Genomic DNA, 21,636 nt, shown 5'->3' with positions numbered 1-21,636 from the left:
AGGAGACCAATGGACCTAATACAATAAGCATGCAATGCTACATTGATTCTAGAAAACATATCACACATCGGGCCCTCATTTCGCAAATAACAACTCTCCAAAGACCGTCCCACAACCAATACACAACAATTAGCACCGGGGTCGAAGGAAAAAGTTATCCACAAAACAAGGCTAAGGAGACAACTATTCACCCCGCAAATACCCCTCTCAATCAAGGATGCACCCTCAACACAAAACATGTGGAAAGGTCTTTGTGCCACACTGATTTTGGCCACAATGATCCAAATGAGGGTAGTTTAATAAATTCACATAGGTATCTAGGTTAAATTTAATAATTTATATTTAGTCTATTGCATTTCTACCCTTTCTTCCCAAAGTTTATTAATTCACAATACATGGAATCCTCTCTCATCAATTTAATTTTGGTTTTTTTCCCAATGCATTGAGAATCTCAAAAGATGCACACATACTTTTCTTTCTTAATTACTAAAAAAAAAAAAATCTATTCTTCATTAAAAAAAACTTTTAGAAATCTTTCATACATGGCTTACTTTGTTACTTGTAACTTAAAATTAATTCTTAAAGTTATAACTTTAAAATAATGACATGTGTTAGTCATTTTTCCTCTAAGAAATTTTAAAATGAGAAATTTCAAGAGTTTAAGCTATATGTTGAATGTAACTTTATTATTCTTTCACCGTTATCGCATATGAGAACTCAAAATATGATTGTAAATGAGTCAGTAGTCTAAAAATGATAATAACATTTATATTCAGACGGTTCGCGATAAAATTTTGTTTATAAATATGCAAGCAATCAAGAAACCGAAATTTGTTGAATTTATTAGAAAATTATCTCCCTTTTTTTTATAGAATAAAATTTGAAAATAAATGGTAAATAAATTCTTTCTATTTTTAAAATTGTGCATATTAATTAGACAAGTTGATTAAAAATTTATAGCTTTATTTTGATATTTTTTGTTAGATTTAATTGATTACTTTATTATTTTTAATATTTTATGGTATTAATCTCTTTTTGTTAATATTATATTCTAAAAATATTAAGATTACTAAAAAGTACTCAAAGGCATTTTTGACAGCTATCACATTTTTACATAATCAAATCAGAAGAAAATAAATGCAGATTAACTAATAAAACTCACTAGAACTATTAACAAGTTCAATTAAAATTTTCAACTCTTTCTAAATTAAGGGTGGAAGAGAACGTATTCTAAATTAAGGGGTGAAAGATAACTTGTAGTATAAAAGAATAGAAGAACAAGAGGAAAAAAAATATGGGAAAAAATAAAAAGAATAATGTAAATGAATGCAAATGTAGACAAAATAAAAATAAAAATAAAAGCAAGAAAGATTGAGAGGGTAGAAAACCTAATACGTAAAAAGCAAAATTATATTAGCCTTATGAAGTTAAATTTGGATCTCGCTAGTGGAGAGACACTTTTTCAAAATTTAAGACATCGGTAATCCCTCACCGTTACATGTGAGTCAGTCTTTGTGTTAACAACGCTTAGTTTATTTTTCTTAATTAATATCTTTTTAATTATATTTATCTAATTTTCTAGAATATTTTCTAAGATTTGATTTATATTTTTTAAGATAAATAACTTTGCATATATAGCAATAACATAATAATAAGAAACTTACTTTTATTATTTATTTTTTGTTTTCAATATTTAGTATTCAAATTAAAAAATGTAACTCTACTTAATTGATGTATTATATATCTAGATCTAATACTTAATTTGAAATAAATTAAAATTTTCAAACAAAACAATGAGTCTTTTTTATGTTTTCTCCTCTATTTCTTCTTTAAATTTTGAATTGTTAATCTTGTTGCAAAACTTTAAGCTTTGGTGAGTGATAGACTTACCAACATTTGAAGTGCGAAAGAAAAAATAATCATAATGTTCTAATTCGACCATCTGATGCTTGACTAGTTGAATTACATATTTAAATTCATTTTTCAAGACACATTCAAGTATTTTTGAAAAATATATTAAATTAATTTTTGTTCTGATAAATTATTTATACGTATTCAACAGATTTTATAATACAAATATAATGAAAGAATTGTTGCGCTACGACAAATAATCCTTCTTTATACAGATTCTCGAATAAAGTTTTTAAGTAAAACTTCAATAGGCGAGATGTGATATTGACCAGAACTATCTATTAACTTTTGCCGGAATTTATAGTTAAAACTCTAGTTCCGCTTTTTGTCAAGAAAATATTAGTGTAGTAATAATTTTTTTCTTTGGTGAGAGGGCTGGGAGTAATTTTTAACGAGGAAAAAATTAATAATATAATTAATCATTTTTTCATCGTTTTTAATATAATTCTTTTAATATTAGTTAGTCCTACAATATATTTTTTACCGTCATAATTAATAAATGAAATTGCAAACAAATATTGGGATTTAACATTTTAAATTATACTTTTTTTTTCTTCCATTATGTATGCCAAAAATATCTAATAAAAGTTCGCACAATGTTTATAAAATATTTGATTTCTTTTATACAATTATATAAAATTTTGGACCTATTCATGTTTTCATATTACCTCCAATTATTTTAAGTGCTAGGAGATAACAATATTTAAAAAATGAGCTAATTATTTTAATAATGATAATTTTTCTTTGATTAAAGTTGGCGAAAAGGATCAAGCAAGAAGAACATTCTATACATTATGTTATTTCAAATTTTTCTATTTATTTCTCCTTGAAATCTACAAAATATTTTGACTTGAATAAGCATAAGTTAATGTATTTACTAGTGTGTTTTGAAGGGAAAATTATTGGTGGAAAATTGCTGGTAGCAAAAATTCTACAAGTAAAGGTTATGGTGATCTTTTTTTAGGTGTGGCCAAATTAGTGTGGTAGTTTAGCTCATTTCCCTTCTTGTTTAGAGCAGTTGTCTTTAAAGTATGGATTGTTACTTGGGGTCTGTTTTGTGGGCGTCCTTTTTGTTATAAGCAGCATTTAAAATATAAAAAATTATATTTGGCATAACTCATTTTGACACAAATTGGCATAAATTGGGGCATTAAAGTAACTTCACACGACTTTTAAGGGCATAATAGTCACTTACTACTTTTTCTATACCAAAACTATCCTTATGTGAAAAAAGAAGAGATGAAATTCAAATTTCACTCTCTCTCTCCTCAAGGTAATTATTGTTTTTCTTCTCAATGTATTGAATTTCACACTCTCTCTACTTAATCTAATTATTGTTTTTCTTTCCAATTCATTGAATAGATAAATTTTTGCATGCTTATTTTTTTTTAAAATACTCTAAAAATGTCTTCATTGAATAAATAGGATAATTATCATATTATTGATATGTTGAAGAAACTCAAACTCAATTCAGTGGCTAAGAAATTATAAAATAATTCCTCGTTCTGAATATTGTTGTCACTGCATGATAGACCCTTTTACAACCATCGAAGAGCACTCACCTACATTTTGCCTTTCTTTTTCCTACGTATCGGTACCCATTTACTTCAGTGGTAGCAATTGATATGCAATTTACCATGTGTGATATTTAGTGTTTAATTTTGGCTGCAAGATCAGTATGTTAATGGGTAGTTCTCGTTGCTGATCTTGTCCATAAAATACTTTATTTAGTTTTATGCCTATAATTCAGAGTATTGAAAATTTTGAAGAAAAAAAAATAACTATCATGAAAGAAAAGCTTTGAAGCTTTGGATGGTTAATGAAAAGAGAAAGAAGGGAAAAAAAAAAGTAAAGAAAAGAAAATAGCTGGGTCTTAATTTTTTAAAAGTTTATGGGTGAGTAATTTAATCGAAAAAAGTCATGTAAGCGCCACCTATGAATATTAAGGTGGGACATGGGGATTTAACGGAGTAAAGATAAACATGGTTTTTTTTGTAGAGTAAAAGGGCAAATATGGCCCTAAAGTAGGATGATAAAGGCAAATATCTTTAAAAAGTATAACGAAGGGCAAATATAGCATTTTTGTGAGAGTATAAGGGCAAATTTGACCCTTTTCCATTAATTGAAACATTGAATTATCTCAATTTATCTAAGTACATATTATATAGAATTGGGTAGCAATTAGTAAGTTTAGATCTAATTCCATCAATAAAATAATGGATGTGATAAGTAGTCACCACTATGATTGAATATTGAATTCCTTCAATTTAGCTAAGCGTTATATAGGATTGTGTAACAATTAGCAACTTTCGATTTAATTCAATCAAATTTTTTAAAAAAAATAAATAGATGTAACAAGTAGTCAATACTATGGCTGACTTTAATTGAAACATTGAATTAACTCAATTATTTAAATATTAAATAGAATTGAGTAACAATTAGTAAGTTTAGAACTAATTCAATCAATCTAAACAAAAATAGTGGATGTCACAAGTAGTCAACATTGAGGTCGCCTTTAATTGAAACATTGAGTTGCTTCACTGTAGCTAAGTATTATATAGGATTAAGTAACAATTAGCCACTTTTGATTTAATTAAATCATTTAAAAAAAATAGATGTAACAATTAGTCAACACTATGGTTGACTTTAATTGAAACATTTAATTGCTTCAATTTAGCTAAGTATTATATAGGATTGAGTAACAATTAGCAACTTTTGATTTAATTCAATCATTTTTTTAAAAGAAGATGTAACAAGTAGTCAATACTCTGATTGACTTTAATTGAAACATTGAATTATCTCAATTGGTTAAGTATTAAATAGAATTAAGTAACAACTAGCAATTTTAGATCTAATTCAATCAATTTAAACAAAAATAGTGGATGTAACAAGTAGTCAACACTATGGTTGACTTTATTTGAAACATTGAATTCCTTCAATTTAGCTAAGTATTATATAAGATTAAGTAACAATTAGCAATTTTTTATTAAATTCAAACAATTAAAAAAAATAGATGTAATAAGTAGTCAATACTAGAGGTAACTTTAATTGAAACATTGAATTATCTGAATTAGTTAAGTATTAAATAGAATTGAGTAATAATTGACAAGTTTAGCTCTAATTCAATCAATTTAAACAAAAATAGTGGATGTAACAAGTAGTCAACACTAAGGTTGACTTAAATTAAAACATTGAATTGCTTCAATTTAGCTAAGTATTATGTATGAATTATGATTGAGTAACAATTAACAACTTTTGATTTAATTCAATCAATTAAAAAAAATAGATGTAACAAGTAGTCAATATTATGGGTTACTTTAATTGAAACATTGAATTATCTGAATTAGTTAAGTATTAAATAGAATTGAGTAACTACTAGCAAGTTTAGATCTAATTCAATCAATTTAAACAAAATAGTGGATGTAACTAGTAGTCAACACTAAGGTTGACTTTAATTGAAACATTGAATAGCTTCAATTTAGCTAAGTATTATATATGATTGAGTAACAATTAACAACTTTTGATTTAATCCAATCAATTAAAAAAAAAAGTAGATATAACAAATAGTCAATACTATGGTTGACTTTAATTGAAACATCGAATTATCTCAATTAGTTGAGTATTAAATAGAATTGAGTAACAATTAGCAAGTTTAATTGGAACACTAAATTTCTTTAATTTAGCTAAGTATTATATAGGACTGAGTAACAATTAACAACGTTTGACTTAATTCAATCAATTTAAAAAAAAAAATAGATGCAACAAGTAGTCAATACTACGGTTGACTTTAATTGAAACATTGAATTATTTCAATTAGTTGAATATTAAATATAATTGAGTAACAATTAGCAAGTTTAGATCTAATTCAATCCATTTAAACAAAAATAGTGAATGTAACAAGTAGTCAACACGATCGTCGACTTTAATTGAAATATTGAATTATTTTAAATTAGCTAAGTATTATATAAGATTTAGTAAAAAGTTTGCTAAGTGTTGATTCAATTTCATATATATATATATATATATATATATATATATATATTTTAATAAAGATGTGGATGTAACAAGTAGTTAACACTATGGTAATGGTTGACTTTGATTGAAATATTAATTATCTCAATTAAGGTAAGTATTAGATATGATTGAGTAACAATTTACAAGTTTATATTTAATTCAATTAATTTAAAAAAAAATAATGGATGTAACAAGTAGTCAACACTACGATTGACTTTAATTGCAAAACGAAATTATCTCAACTTAGTTATGCATTAGATAGGATTGAGTAACAATTAGCAAGTTTTGATTTAATTCAATCATGTTGTTTTTTAAAAAAAAAAAAATAGCGGATAACAAGTAGTGTCCCTTCGGGGACATCCGATAAAATTGAAACGATACAAAGAGATGTAACAAGTAGTCAACACAATGGTTGACTTTGATTGAAACATTGAATTATCTCAATTTAGCTAAGCATTAAACATGATTAAGTAAAAGTTTTGCAAAATGTTGATTCAATTCAATCAATTTTTTATTTTTTAAAAAGAAGTGGATATAACAAGTAGTCAACACTATGGTTGACTTTGACTGAAACATTAAATTATCTTAATTTAGCTAAGTATTAGATAGAATTGAGTAACAATTAGCAAGTTTTGACTCAATTCCATCATTTTTTTTAAATGGATGTAACAACTAACAAGTAGTCAATACTATGGTTGACTCTAATTGAAATATTAAATTATCTCAAATTAGCTAAGTATTAGATATGATTGAGTAACAACTAGCAAGTTTTAATTTGATTCCATTAGCCTTTTTCTTTTTTTAAAAAAAAAAATGATGTAACAAGTAGTTGACACTGTGTTTGACTTTAATTGAAACATTGAATTATCTCAATTTAGTTAAGCATTAGATAAGATTAGATTGATTAAATATTTGTAAGTGTTGATTTAATTCAATCAATTTAAATAAATATAAAACAGTGAATGTAACAATTAGTCAGCACTATAGTTGACTTGAATTGAAACATTGAATTATCTAATTTAGCTAAGTATTAGATAGAATTGAGTAACAATTAGCGATTTTTTATTTACTTCAATCAATTTTCTTTTAAGAAATGTTGACACCCAATTTTGTCCCGCCTCTCCTCCGAAATACCTATTTACGCTTCTAATAGTTTTGGAAAATAAAAAAAAATATTATATTTTACTATAATTACTAGACTCTTATCAATACCGGCGTTTCATTATTCTATTACAGTTACTAGCCATCATTATCATTATTATTATTATTATTATTATTATTATTATTATTATTATTATTATTATTATTATTATTATAATTCACAATTTTTATCATTTCAGCACTTTACCAGCTTACGCATACACATCGCATTTATCTTTGCATAATTAAATAATAGTGTTTATTTACTGTGGATTTTCGAAATATTATTGCACGGCTATGACAACACCATTTTTATTATCTGAGCATTAATAATTACATATTTTATATTAGCTAATACTTTAGCACACTTAGTATGCGATTAATTAAAACAAGTCTTTTATTTGCAATTAGAAACCCAAAATTGGTTTCTTCATCAGCCAAATTATTTAGTCCAAGTCCAAGCCCAGACAATTATTTTCAAACCAGCCCAAATTAATCCAGTCCATTTACAATCAGCAGCCTAATATTTTTCAGATCAGCCCACCGTTTATTTGAATAGCCCAGTCCATTAAGTCTCTCGACCCGGCCCATCCGCTTCAAAATAAGGGAAACCCTTTCCCTTTCATTTTCTTTTCCTTTCCTTTTCTCCGCCGCGCCTCCCCCCTTCTCTCTTCCTTCTCTTCCACGCTCTCTCCTCTCTCCCACGTTACCTCTCTGACACCACCACTCCCCTCTGTCGCCTCCACCATGCCCTGTTCCCCACGCCCACTGTCATCTCCCACGCCTCTGTTCCTCGCTCCTCTCTCTCTTTCACGAGAAAAACCCTAATGCGCCACTATAAATACCAGTCCTTACATCCATTCAGGAGAGGATTTTTCGGTTCAAGAAACCCCCCCAAGAACCAAGAGGTTTTCGATTCAAAAATTCCCCAGGAAACTGAGGTTTTTCGATTCAGAAACCCCTAAGAAATACCTTAATACTTCTTGATAGTCATTTCGAAACACAAGTCTTTAATTGTTCCAGTTCCCCTTCAAAATATCGGCTTTTAATTTTTCGATGTCGTCACAAAATTAAATCCTGTTCTTTTTTTTTTGCTGTGGATGTTCGTTTGAATCCGAGCATACGCAAGTTCAAATTTTTGTAGTGTTCGAGTAGATATCGAGACCTTCGCCTCACTTCGTTGCACCCGAAGAAGGTAAATTTCCTTCCCTTAAGTTATTTTTGGTATTTGTTGTAGTGTCTGAAACTGTTTATGGGATCTGTTTCGCTTAGTTGTACTTCCGTTTTTGTTCGTAGTTATTTTGGTCAAATTAAACATGTTCAGTCCCGTTCAGTTAATTCTGTGATTGTTTTAGCTTTATATACAAATTTAGATTAGCTTGACGCTTTAAATTCATCTTTGTTTGCCTGTATGTCCTGGGATTAATCACGTGTTAGCGTTGATTTAGATAAGCCTGTTTATATGTTTTCTGTATTGGTCTGCTCGTGTGGGTAAGCATGTCTATTTATGATAGTTCAGTTTAGTCTGTTTAAGTATGTGAACAACTCTCATTTAGTCAATTAATTTCAGTTTAGCTTAGTAGCATTATGAATATCCCTGTCTAATTAGTTTAATCTCGGCTCAAAGTTAAAATATTTGGGTGTTCTGTTCAGTTTGATATTGCTTGTTGCATAGTCGAGTATGTGCTAGATTAGCGTAACGTGGTGGTCATTTAGCCTTGATAAAGGATCTTTTTGTTAGTCTGATGCAATTAAGAGTTAAGTTAATCCTCATATGATTAGCATGCGAGACGAATTAGATGATTTAACATGTGAATTAGTTTATTCAACTTATGAGTTTGTACTACATTGGGTTAATTAGCTTAGCCTTGGTGTATTAGTTCATGTATTAGCTTTTTGATTTGAGAAACTGCACCAATGCGAGGATTACCTGATGACAAATATGTGTTATCATGTTAATAAATTAGCTTGAATACAACAGGAAAGTATGAGTGTAAGGTTTGAGTATGATAATTGTTTTTTTTTTTTTTAGATATGCTAAATATTGATCTATGAATGCAAAGCTTAAAGTAAACTGAAGAAAGTGCATCTCTTATATGTTTTGCTGATTAAACTTATCTCAAGCATGTGGATTTGTAATCAAATGTATACCTAATTGGCTCAAAACTCAGTTTGCTAAAAATGCTCGCTATGTTGTTGCGCTCATGAGTTGTTTGGTTTTAGTTCATCAGAATAGTCTAATGTTTGCGAGCACTTACCTTGGCTGATTCAAATATGCTTAATCTATGTATATCCCTGCATACTGTGTATGCAAATAAGCTCAAAGTATCTAGCAGCAAGAATCTTTATGCAGATTAAGTTTGTTTGGCTGGCTATTGTTGCTTTTTTTTTAGTTGGTTTAGTTTACCTCTTGTGCCAAAACTGTTCGGTTCATTGTAGAAGCCATGCCCTTTAGGTAGTAGCATGCCATATTTTGAAGTGTCCAAGTCAGTCTATCTGATTCCTTTCTAGTTCGAACTATTTATGTGTCGGTTCCGTAAGCATGTTCATGTCCAACCAGTCAAACACATTCATGCATTAATTTAATCTGTTAATGTTTTGACTAAGGTTTAAATCATTGCAATATAGAACGCATCAGTGATGGTTGGTGATTTGAGTCCTCTGTTTCTCTTATCTTTTGAAGTTTGTTAGGTTTCTGGTCAATTTGGATTATCTGTAATGTTTTATTCGGATATGGTTCTATTTTTGCACTCGATAGTAGTTTATTGTCATGCTTTGATGATGAGGAGTTCTATTTTTGTTGCTGCAGTGCATTGGATTTCCCTGTATATGTTTACACACATGTTTTCGAAGCAATATCAATCAATTGGCTAGCTGCCACAGTCTTTAACCTTTAACATTAATGAGTATTACATATGTCTACATACATATTTTCGAAGCAATATCAATTAATTAGCTAGCTGCTACTGTCTTCAACCTTTGGTATTTGAGTCTATAACTAAAACCATCACATAGATTTGATATCTAACTTATACTTGTATGAACCAGTAGCTAAGCTAGAAAAATCAAGTCCCTAAAAATGACTAGTACAACGATTTTTAAACTCTATGAATTTTAGTTTGGCTTGCAATTAAGTTTCATGTTGATTTTCTTTGGAACTTGTATCTCGTTAGACTCTGCTGGTTATGCTTTTTGTCTAAGAATTCACCTTTGTCTATTTATTTTCCTTATCTAATCTGCTCATTTCCTAATCCTTTTACTTTTATTTTATGCATGACTATCGCGTACGAGTCCAAGTGACTCGTCATCTCCCGCATTTGGCGTTGGGCTAAAAGCCCAACAAGACTCCTCTTGTGTTCAGCCCTCTGTCCGCAGCAAAAAATGATCCATAAAACTCTGTGGCCCAAGCCCAATGGACTGGAACGGTCCACAGCAACAACAATCCGATTGCAGCAGCTCTCTTTAAAACGGGCTGAGCCCATTCAAATTATCTATTCCTCTATTTATTTTGTGCATATTAATTTGTATTATGCAACTAACTCTTTGCTTGTTTTGTTTTCTTAGTTTAGATAAATCTTAAATAATTAGTAGGTTTAGTTTTAATAATGGGTAGTTAGTTTAAATAAAACCAATAATTAATCCCATAAGTTTCATTTTCTTCTTTCCACATTAAAATCATTCATACAATCTATAATATTTGCTTCTAAAATAATTGATGGCATAAATTCATATTTTTGATTTCCAAAACACCACTAATACGTAAATATAAATTCAAGCATATTTTCTTAAATAACTCTTCAAATTTGGAATCAATCACACATCATTTTAGCTAAGCATAATTAATAAAGCTAATGAAAAGGAAGGAAGCTTATGTCCCTTTTCCATCATATTTAAAGAAAAAATAAAGTATTTCTACATCACCATATTGATACAATATAAGTTTTATTTAAAATTCACACTAGCTATTTTGTATTTTTGTTTATACTCTTAAATCGTAAAAAAAAAAATCATTAATATCTCACCATTTGAGTTGTTTCAAATATTAATTAAAACGCTGCACAAACCCGGGTTTTCTTCTATTTATGTATTCTATGCAAATCTTATTTTAAAAAGCATCATTATTTAGAGCTTTAGCAATTTTCATAAGTTTTATTCAAAATGGCATTTAAAATCTTCTTTTATGCAAATCATTATATTTTCTCTAAACCTCATCTTAAGCAACATTTTATATTTTCTTTAAAACTTTAGCAGTATTTATAAGCTATTTTCTTTAATTTTAAATATTATATTTGCATCTTTAGCCCTAATTAATTAACCTAAGTTTGGCCGGACAACCGTAGTTAGCGGATTCTAAAGGATGCCTAACCCCTTCCCTTTAGGATAATATAGAGCACTTACCTAGAATCACACTGGTTAAGCAGACTATTAACGGAGGTTTAGTTTTTACTTTACTTTAGTTAACATTTAGGTGTCCTAATTCACCGTTAAATTAATTTGGTAGCGACTCCTTAAAACAAAACAAATAGGAATCACCAATATGTCGTACTTCTAATTTAACCCGGTTAAAATGGGGTATGACAAGAAAAACATCAGATGTAACAAGTAGTCAACACTATGGTTGACTATGAATGAAAGATTTAATTTAGCAAACATTTAGATAAGTATTAGATATGATTGAGGAACAATTAACAAGTTTTGATTTAATTCAATCAATTTTTTTTTAAAAGGACAAAGCAAGCAGTGAACACTATGATTGACTGTAATTCAAACATTGAATTACTTCAAATTAGCTAAATATTATATAGTTGAGTAAATTTTTTTACTAAGTTTTGATTCAATACAATCATTTTTTTATATAATAAATGAAAATTCGTCAAAAAATTAGACAACTTTTGTATGTAATTTAGTTTTTTTATTATTATTTAGAAGATATTTATAGGGTATATCGACATGTAGTTTGTATTGGTAGACCGTACAAATAGATTGACTGTATAATTAAACTAGGTGTATGTATAAAATGTATAAAAAATTTAGAGGAAAAAATTGAAGTGAATCTTTACACAAGATCAATTTATGAGTTCTAGGTGTTGAAAAAATGAAATGCTTAAGTGTAATAATTGCTTTGTCTTGGAGAGAAAAAATTTAGAGGGAAATATCAAATGTTGGAGCCATTTTTCATTAAGGATAAAGTAGACTTTGTACATATGTTGTCATAGTTTGTGCTAAAATGAGTTGTGCCATTTAACACCACCCAATAACTATACCTTCCTAAAGAGAAAGGATTGGAATTAAATAAGTTAAAATGGAGTGCAACGAGTATTAAGCATTTATACACAATTAGTTGTGATTTGATGTACAGTTATTGTAAAATAGAGAGTAACTGGAGTGCAGTTTCACCTTAGAGCATTTAAAAGTAGGTTTCATGACTGTCTAAATCCCACCAAAGGCTCTTTCTTCTTTAATTTTACCTTCTACAACAATATTAATAATTACGTCTCAATTCTGAACAAGTTGGAGTTGGCTATATGAAACCTCACTTATGCACAAGAGAAAAGAACGACATTTCCACTTTCCTTTCTCATATAAGAAACAAGCATTTCACAGCCATTCAATTCTAGTAAAAATGAGGTTGAGGATTTTCCATTCAAATGTGGAAGGAATTAATTCAACATCTCTTAGGCTTCTCTAATCGGGTTGCAACATAATTCGGTGGAATAATATCATGCCCATGTTCCCTCCTCTTTCTAGCATTAGGTGACATGATACTAGTGCCGTGACCACAAATATGAATTCGTTTTAATCTGTCTAGGGGCCTAATATTCTATTTTGGTGCTCCTAACTCCTAAGTAATAAACATTTCCAATTATACTCTTTTCTGATTTTTCCCTGCCTTCTTAGTTTGTTATTGAATTTAATGTACAAAAATAATGAAAACTGAAGTATCATAGAACACACATTTGTATTCAAGAGTTCCAAAATTTTCATTTTGTGATTATGGAAAAAAAGGAGCATCATCGAGACTAGGAAGAAACCTTTTTGTGGGATAGAAACCTTATATGCAGATTTGAATAGCAATTCTTCTCGTGTTTAAGTTCAAATTTCAAATATTGTATACTTTGACGCACATGGTTGTGCATATTTTACGCAAGTTGAAGGTCATCCAGACATCCACTTTGATTGACTCCAGTACGTATCCAATTAGTGTATCGAAATTCCTCCAATTTGCTTTATCATGTTTTGGCCTATGAGGATGAAGGTGGCACTTCCATTTACATACATTTCAAGGACAGACACTTTTATATTACACTAATAACGTTGTAGTTAATAAGATGTTCGTGTGCTAAAAAGCAAAACAAAAGATAAAAAGTAAGGTGGCTAATGTCAAAGAATATTCAAATATTGGTGCTTACCAACCATGCACTAAGATTTCCTCAGTCATCAAGAAAATTAACAGAAGTCGAGAACTAATGAACTTGGTGACCTTTCACTGTAATGGTAAGCTATAATCCTCATTCCATCATACAAAACCTAACTTTTCAATATTTTCATTTTCATTTTATAATCGTTATTTTTCTTTCTTCAATTGTGTCATGGGAATGAGGAAAAGAATAGAAAATAGCTTATTGTTTCGAGGAAAAATAAAGAGTAGTTTATTTGTTTTTTAGTTGCATCCCCATCAAGTTCCGGCCACTGATAGGACAATGCATTATATGGAACTATGGAAGTGTGCCAAGCATTTAATTTGCCATGTCCTAACTGCATATGTCACCAGCTTGCTCACTTGAAAAGATAAAACTTTTGCTGTCTCTAAAATGCATTTTTTTACTTTATAAATATTGTGTTGGGAGACCTGGAGCACTCGGATAGGCGTCGCGACTTGGGATATTGTAGGAGTATAAAGGTTGAGGAGGTTAAAGAAGTTGTTCGTAGGATGCGCAGGGGAAGAGTGACCGGACCTGACGAGATCCCTGGGGAATTTTGGAAGAATGCAGGCAGGGTAGGCTTAGAGTGGTTGACTGGGTCGTTTAATGTCATTCTCAAGACAGCGAAGATGCCGGAAGAATGGAGGTGGAGTACAATGATTCCTGTGTACAAGAACAAGGGAGACATTCAAAGCTGCAACAACTATAGAGGTATCAAGCTGCTAAGTCACACTATGAAAGTGTGGGAAAGGGTGGTGGAAATGAAGGTGAGGAGAGGTGTGTCTATTTCAGAGAACCAGTTTGGATTCATGCCGGGACGCTCGACTACAGAAGTCATTCATATTGTAAGGAGATTGGTGGAGCAGTATAGGGAGCGGAAGAGGGACTTGCACATGGTATTCATTGACCTAGAAAAGGCCTATGACAAAGTGCCAAGAGAGGTCCTATGGAGATGCTTGGAGGCTAAAGGTGTACCTGTGGTGTACATTAGAGCGATAAAGGACATGTATGATGGAGCTAAGACCAGAGTAAGGACGGTAGGAGGAGACTCGGAGCACTTCCCTGTTATAATGGGGTTGCATCAGGGATCAGCTCTTAGCCCGTTTCTATTCGCCGTGGTGATGGATGAATTGACGCGACAAATACAAGGTGAGGTGCCTTGGTGTATGTTGTTCACGGATGACATAGTCCTGATTGACGAGACTCGCAATGGAGTTAACGATAAGCTGGAGGGCTGGAGACAGACGTTGGAGTCTAAAGGATTTAAATTGAGTAGGACCAAGACAGAATACTTGGAGTGCAGGTTCAGTGGCCTACCGCGTGAGGCTAACGAGGAAGTGAAGCTTGGTACCCAGGCCATTCAAAAGAAAGGAAGTTTCAAATATCTTGGGTCTATTATACAGGGAGATGGGGATATCGATGACGATGTTTCACATCGTATTGGTGCAGGATGGATGAAATGGAGGCTCGCCTCCGGAGTGCTGTGTGATAAGAAAGTGCCACCAAAACTTAAATGCAAGTTCTACAAAGTGGTGGTTAGACCGACTTTATTGTACGGGGCGGAGTGTTGGCCAGTCAAGAAATTTCACGTTCAGAAGATGAAAGTCGTGGAAATGTGAATGCTGCGGTGGATGTGTGGGCATACTAGGAAGGATAGGATTAGAAATGAAGATATCCGAGACAAGGTGGGAGTCGCATCAGTGGAGGACAAGATGCGGGAAGCGAGGCTGAGATGGTTTGGGCATGTGAAGAGGAGAGACACAGATGCTCCAGTGCGGAGGTGTGAGAGGTTGGCTATGGACGGTTTCAGAAGAGGCAAAGGGAGGCCGAAGAAGTATTGGGGAGAGGTGATTAGACAGGATATGGCACAATTTCAGCTCACCGAGGACATGACCTTAGATAGGAGGTTGTGGAGGACTCATATTAGGATAGAAGGCTAGGTGGCTTATCCTTCCACCATAGTAGTTGTAGTTATGCTCATTTGTTTATTGCCATTTGATTGCTGCTTTTATTTGTGGGGTCGTTGTACTTTGGTTATCTTATTTATTTATAGTAGTTACGGCTCCTTTCTTTCCGGACTGTTCTACCATGACTTTCTCGCTTTTGTTATTCCTTGTTTTCATATTATTTTCGATATGCTTGGCCCTATCTGACCTTTTGTCTTGTTTTCTTCTCTTGAGCCGAGGGTCTCTCGGAAACAGCCGCCCTACCTTTCAACGTGGGGGTTAGGTCTGCGTACACTCTACCCTCCCCAGACCCCACATGGTGGGATTATACTGGGCTTATTGTTGTTGTTGTTGTACTTTATAAATATGATGACCTAATTGAACTTTTTCCCCAGTTTTCCTATGTTAATTGCAAATGATTGGAGAGTTGAATGTTAATTCTAGTCTGTCACCTGAGGCATCAATATCCTGCAATATTCCAAAGAAACATAATTTGTTAACGTCAGAATAACAATAACAAAAAACAAGATTCTCTCAGATAATAAAGAAATTCCATTCTTTTATTATTATTTAGTTATTTCCTTATATAAGAAAACAAAAGAGAATAAATAAGATTCTCTCGGCTCATTCGGAAGGATCTCAAATTTATATCCATGGTGAATTATGTCTCTAGCATGACCATTTTTCTATCTATTTTTGTTTTTTTGAGATCATGCCTCTAGGAAATCCCCACATCGTATTCTTGCCTTTATTAATGAAACACAATTTTTTATTAAATTAATTCAACTCGCAATAGGTTGTGGAATTTGGTTTTTGATTCGCAATAAGGCTAGAATTTTGATCAAGCAATTGGTAGCTAGTCTAGTACCACAAAGTGATTGAATATGCCGGTAAGTCATCAATCCTATTGGACAATATTGTAATGTACATTATTGTCGGTTATTAATTAAGAGCCCGTTTGGATTGGCTTATAAGTTGGCTTATAAGCTGTTTTCAGCTTTTTTGAGTGTTTGGCTGGCCAGCTTAAAGTCATTTTATGCTTAAAATAAGCTCAAAAAAATAATTGGACCAATTTGACTTAATTTATCTAAAGCAGCTTATAAGCTGAAAACAACTTATAAGCCAAAAAAAATAAGTTGGACTACCCCAACTTATTTTTTTCAGCTTATAAGCTGCAAACAGCTTTAAGCTGTAAGCCAATCCAAACGGGCTCTAAGAAAGGTCATTTTATCGCAAGTTTTAATTAGGTAGAAGCAGTGATAAGAGGGCTAAAGCATGGATGCGTCTCTGCTTTCCTATTTCGAAATTAAATATACTCTCTCTGTTTACTTTTACTTATCCCCTTTTGACTTTACACGCTCCTTAAGAATTAATAAATGAAGTATGTATTTTATCATATTATCCATATTAATTGGTGTATAGTCTCAATAAACTTGGGAGATGATTTGAAAATGAGTAATTAATGTTAAGGGTAAAATAAGAAAAGTGAAAATTTATTTTTAGTATAGTGAACAAGTAAAAATGAAAGGAGGGAGTAATAACTAATGACAATATTTATAGTATATTCATGACAAACGCATTATATGTTTGTTTTTAAAGAAAAGTGGTAATATTTCTCTTTATTTTTTATCCCCCCCCCCCCCCCCTCCTCGCTTTTTTCCACTCTTTTGTATTGTTGTGCAAAATGACATTCGCTTTTGCCATTATCGTTATGTTCACTCTCTTGCCTTTTCTGGGTCGATATTTGTTTAATTTCACTTCAGTATGAAATGGACAGAACAATATGGAGTATATCATATCAGAAGAAACACAGTGAACAGTAATCCCTCATCTGTCTTTAGTAATGTGTGTGAGAGTTCTTTCGTATAACAAGGGCGAATTCTATTTTCATTGTCCGCTTTTCTCTGCCCTTTCTTTTCCCACTATGTCATACAAAATGATTCAAGTCATGTGCACTGATAATATAATTTAGCTTGTCTAATATTGTATATTGGCACGCTGCGTAAACCTATATATTTTTTAAAATATCCTATATTTATTAAATAGATCTAGTTATATGCAGTTATCTTCTATATATCCTTAATACCCTTGGACACATGAGCTGAGCTAGAAGTCCAGCTGTCCAAGCAAGGGTTTGGCCAAATCCAGTAATTTTTTAGTTCAACTCCCTTATTTGTATTTCAAAATTCACTAAATATGTATAAAAAATAAATTCAGAAATCAATTACTAATGTGTGATATCGCTATCTTAAACGATAAAATTTTAATTCTGGCTCCGGCTCTGTATTTTTAAGTTGTTGATACTATATACTTACAGTAGAAATTTGGAATGGCAGGAATCTGTCAATCGAGCTTGGACAAATTCAATTTCCTAAACTTTAAGTCCTAGACTAGCAGTCTAAAAAAGATATTTGGCTTGGTATTAGATTCAGATTTACTAGATGCAGGTGCCTTAGTGATATAATTCAATACGCATGCAGTGTTCTTCCTAGATACGGAGTTGGGTGAAACTCCCCTTCTCCAAGAATATTTCGAAATCTTTGAGGTTGTAACCTTTACAAGACAACAAAATCGAATAATATGACTTCACTTATCTATGTTACGCTATCCTGCTGAATTCAATCGACTTGTCATTTTTGGGGGAAACAGGAGAGAATTGTAGGGCTTCTCTTAAAATATATTGCCAAGAAACCACAAGACAAAACCTAGCAAATTCTGCATCTAATGCTATACAGACAGCACTGTATAAAAATATGACACAGAGGAATGAGGATCAATGCAACAAAGAATTGTTCGATTTTCTTAAGGAAAAAAAATGGAGAGGGTAAATTACATAGAAAGTCATAAAATTTATAGTTTAATTGCAGGGAAATTATCAAACTAATTTTTCTAACCAAAAATTAATTAACTTTTACCAAATCCTAAAATATGAATTTGGCCAAAAAAAAAAAAACAGTGAATGTAGGCCAGAACTCATCCAAACATAATTTAAGATCATTTTCCATTAAAAAGATCGTTTCAACTAAAAGAAATGCTCTCAACTTTTTTATATCTAGAGGTATTCATCTAGTCTCCCTCTACTCTTTGTATTTTCTTATTTCCTTTTTTATTTTCAAAAAAAAAAAAAAGTTATATTGCTAAAAAAATAAAAGGTAAAACAAAACCTAATTAGCTAGTTATTTGGTAGAGTTGCGTGAGAAACCAACCATGTAAAATCATAAAATTATTAAGCTGCAGGCAGCTACCAATTTCAAGGGAAACATATATACATTCTGTTTTTGATGTCAGCTTGTTAGAAGAAGGTTGGTAGGTAGTGATATATGCCTTTATTTATTTGTTTTCTTGCCTTAATTTATTTCTATGTGCACGAATTGACACAATGATCCACCAACAAAATAAAGTTTATGTGACATGAGCTATAACCGCACCTTGTCTCTCTTTAAAATCCAAATATAATATTCTAAACTCTTATGTATTGAAACGCTAAATAGAACTTTGTAAACCACTTCAAAAATACCTTTTTCTTGCACAAAAAAAGAAAAACTGTCATGACGTAACAGAATTTAAGATTAGACAAACTCTTTGCTTTACAGAATAAATTCTTAATCACTTGACACATACACATACAATGAATTTCTTTGAATATAGTTTGCTAAAAATAAAAGTATGAATTCTATCCACAGAAAAACAAAAAAATATGTACTAGTATATTATAGGAAGAATACGATGTGCAACTTTTTCTTTAACTAACTTGGTGTGATGTTTGAAAAAGCTACTACTAATATTCTGGGTATTTTAATTTGCCTAATCCGATTTGACCCTTTCCCATCTTCAAAGATCATTTCACAGACTCAAGCAGCATAACCTAACTTATTAATATAGTGGAATTCCTATAGGGTAAACCACTCTCCTTTTACACATAAAATGCTTTTATTTAAATATTGAGTACTGTTTCATAGCTTTATTTCACGTGATTATTTTTTTTTTATTTTTATTTTTGGTCCTGAAGCAGTACGACAAGCTTAGTTTCGCGATCTTTCCTTATAATTAGCAATTAATTGGGTGATTGGCACATTAACCCCTTATAAGTCCAATAGTAAAATTGTTTCATGTTTGGCATCTTATTGTTTACAACAACAACAACCCAGTGAAATTCCACATTGTGGGGTCTGGGGAGGGTAGAGTGTACACAGACCTGACTCCTACCAAGGTAGGACGGCTGTTTCCGAAAGACCCCCGGCTCAATATTTAGTGGATACTAATATTTATTTTGATCATCAGTAATTAAAGGCTTTAAGCGCAGAGTGGTTCCAATCTTTGTTTGCACTGATCAGTGAGTAATAGTAGACTATTAGATAATTAGATTGTGCTCGAATGGTTTATCTAATCTTTGTTTTCCATACGAGCTGGTCGTGCAATGATTAGAATCATTAAGCTAGCCCATGTGATTAATGCTAACAGCCAATTAACAGAAAACTCTTAAGTGCATAGATCTAGGAGATAATTGAGATCAAGGTAGAATATTAGTAAAAGATTCTAAATCTTGCTTTTTCAGATAGAGCTTAAACCGTCTTTAAAATAAATCTTTATAATCACTCTATTTGTCTTATTCAAAAAGAACATTACGTAATCTGAATCTTCCGTTGCTATCTAAGAATAATTACGCAAAGATAGTTACTAATAAGCCATTTAATTTATATATCTACACGATGCTAATGAACTATCTCTACCATTGTTTTGATATAAATCCAAAAATTATTAGTAACCTCAAGATATGCACAAAAGAAAGACATTATAAACCGTATAAAAAAAACAACTTTTAAAATCCCGTCACTAGAACGACATGAGTAATATGAGAAATGCAAAATCTAATAGCACGAGAGACAAGAGCAAGACAAAAATAATGTACAAATGAATGTAGTGTTCAATTGAGGAGTAACAGGGAGATAAAATTTGTAGAATTGCTTTGTCGTCATATCATGATTTATTTATTTATTTGGTTTAGGATACCAAACAGGACACTATTAATGAAAAATGAAGTTGCAAGTGATGGCAACTGTTGTTAATAGAGATTACTGTAACATTCAATATTGTAGCTTTCAATCCCAAATATTCACAATTGCAAGAACCACGACACCTGTACGGTAATTAAGGACCTGAGCCATGAATTATGATTATTTCCATTGTAATGTCTTGTCCAAATTAAGAATTTGACGTCTTTATAGCTTAAATTAAAATGAAAATAGGAGTAAACGTTCCTTCATTTGTGTCTAATTTGTTGGTGTTTGTTTTTTGTACTTCCTATGTTTTGCATAAATAAATTTAAAGGTGGTCTATTCATTCTTCAAACTCTCTGATGCCTCTTGCACATTTTTCATCAAAGTTTCATACTGTTGATCTGGACGTATAAAGTAAAAAGAATCACAAAACTTTTAGGACGTAACCGTATTAATTGTGCGTCACAAGTTAAACTTTTGGAGTATATATTACAGATTCCTCTTCTCTATTCTCCTTTGAAGGATATATCATGTGTAGAATAAACTGTTTCATGGCTTAAATTATTTCCTCACATTTGTTTTTTTTTTTTTTTTTAATTGTTATCTACACATATATCGTACTAATTAGTTAAGTAAGAGTACCGAAATGTCAAATTTGTTAACGCTTGATGGATCGCACTTAAGGTAGCTCAGGTCGGAGAAATTAACTTTTACTTTCTTTCCTTCACAAATTAATTCTAAAGGTCTAGAGTCTACTATAACCCTCCCCTATAAGATATATGCAGCATAAAATTCGGGTGTAAGTAAACGTTTGATATAATTAAAAAATGTAGGTTATGTGCAAAGTTGACCTTATAGAGAGCCTTCTTTTTAAAAGGTGGCATATGTGGGGGCTTTTACCATTGATATCATTTATACAACATACGCAAACCAATATGAGTGCGTATAGTTTGATCACCATTTTGTTCTCCCATTTGAATTAATCATTGCGGTAATCCAAATTCATATCCACTATTTTAGCTAAAGTATCTAACAGCTTGTTTGGATGGTTGTTACTTATTGTATTGTATTGTGTTGTTAGTTTAAATACAATATTTGTTTTGATTGTTACTTAAATTTTAATGTATCGTATCGTTAAATCCATCATTACATAATGATGAAAAGTTTCATTTTATGTAACGACTTGGTGTTATTGATTCGTTACCT

At 31.2% G+C, this 21,636-nt stretch overlaps 1 non-coding gene across 1 annotated transcript; it reads left to right on the top strand.

Moving 5' to 3' along the window:
- Positions 1 to 3,383: 3,383 nt before the first annotated feature.
- LOC132619445 (small nucleolar RNA snoR8a) lies at positions 3,384 to 3,468 on the top strand. The gene has a single exon (XR_009574720.1). It is a non-coding gene; the product is annotated as a small nucleolar RNA snoR8a (small nucleolar RNA).
- The last annotated feature ends 18,168 nt before the right edge of the window (positions 3,469 to 21,636 follow it).

Source organism: Lycium barbarum, chromosome 1, assembly GCF_019175385.1.
Source record: "Lycium barbarum isolate Lr01 chromosome 1, ASM1917538v2, whole genome shotgun sequence".
Classification (NCBI taxonomy): Eukaryota; Viridiplantae; Streptophyta; class Magnoliopsida; order Solanales; family Solanaceae; genus Lycium; species Lycium barbarum.
This window is presented reverse-complemented; position numbering and strand designations above follow the sequence as displayed.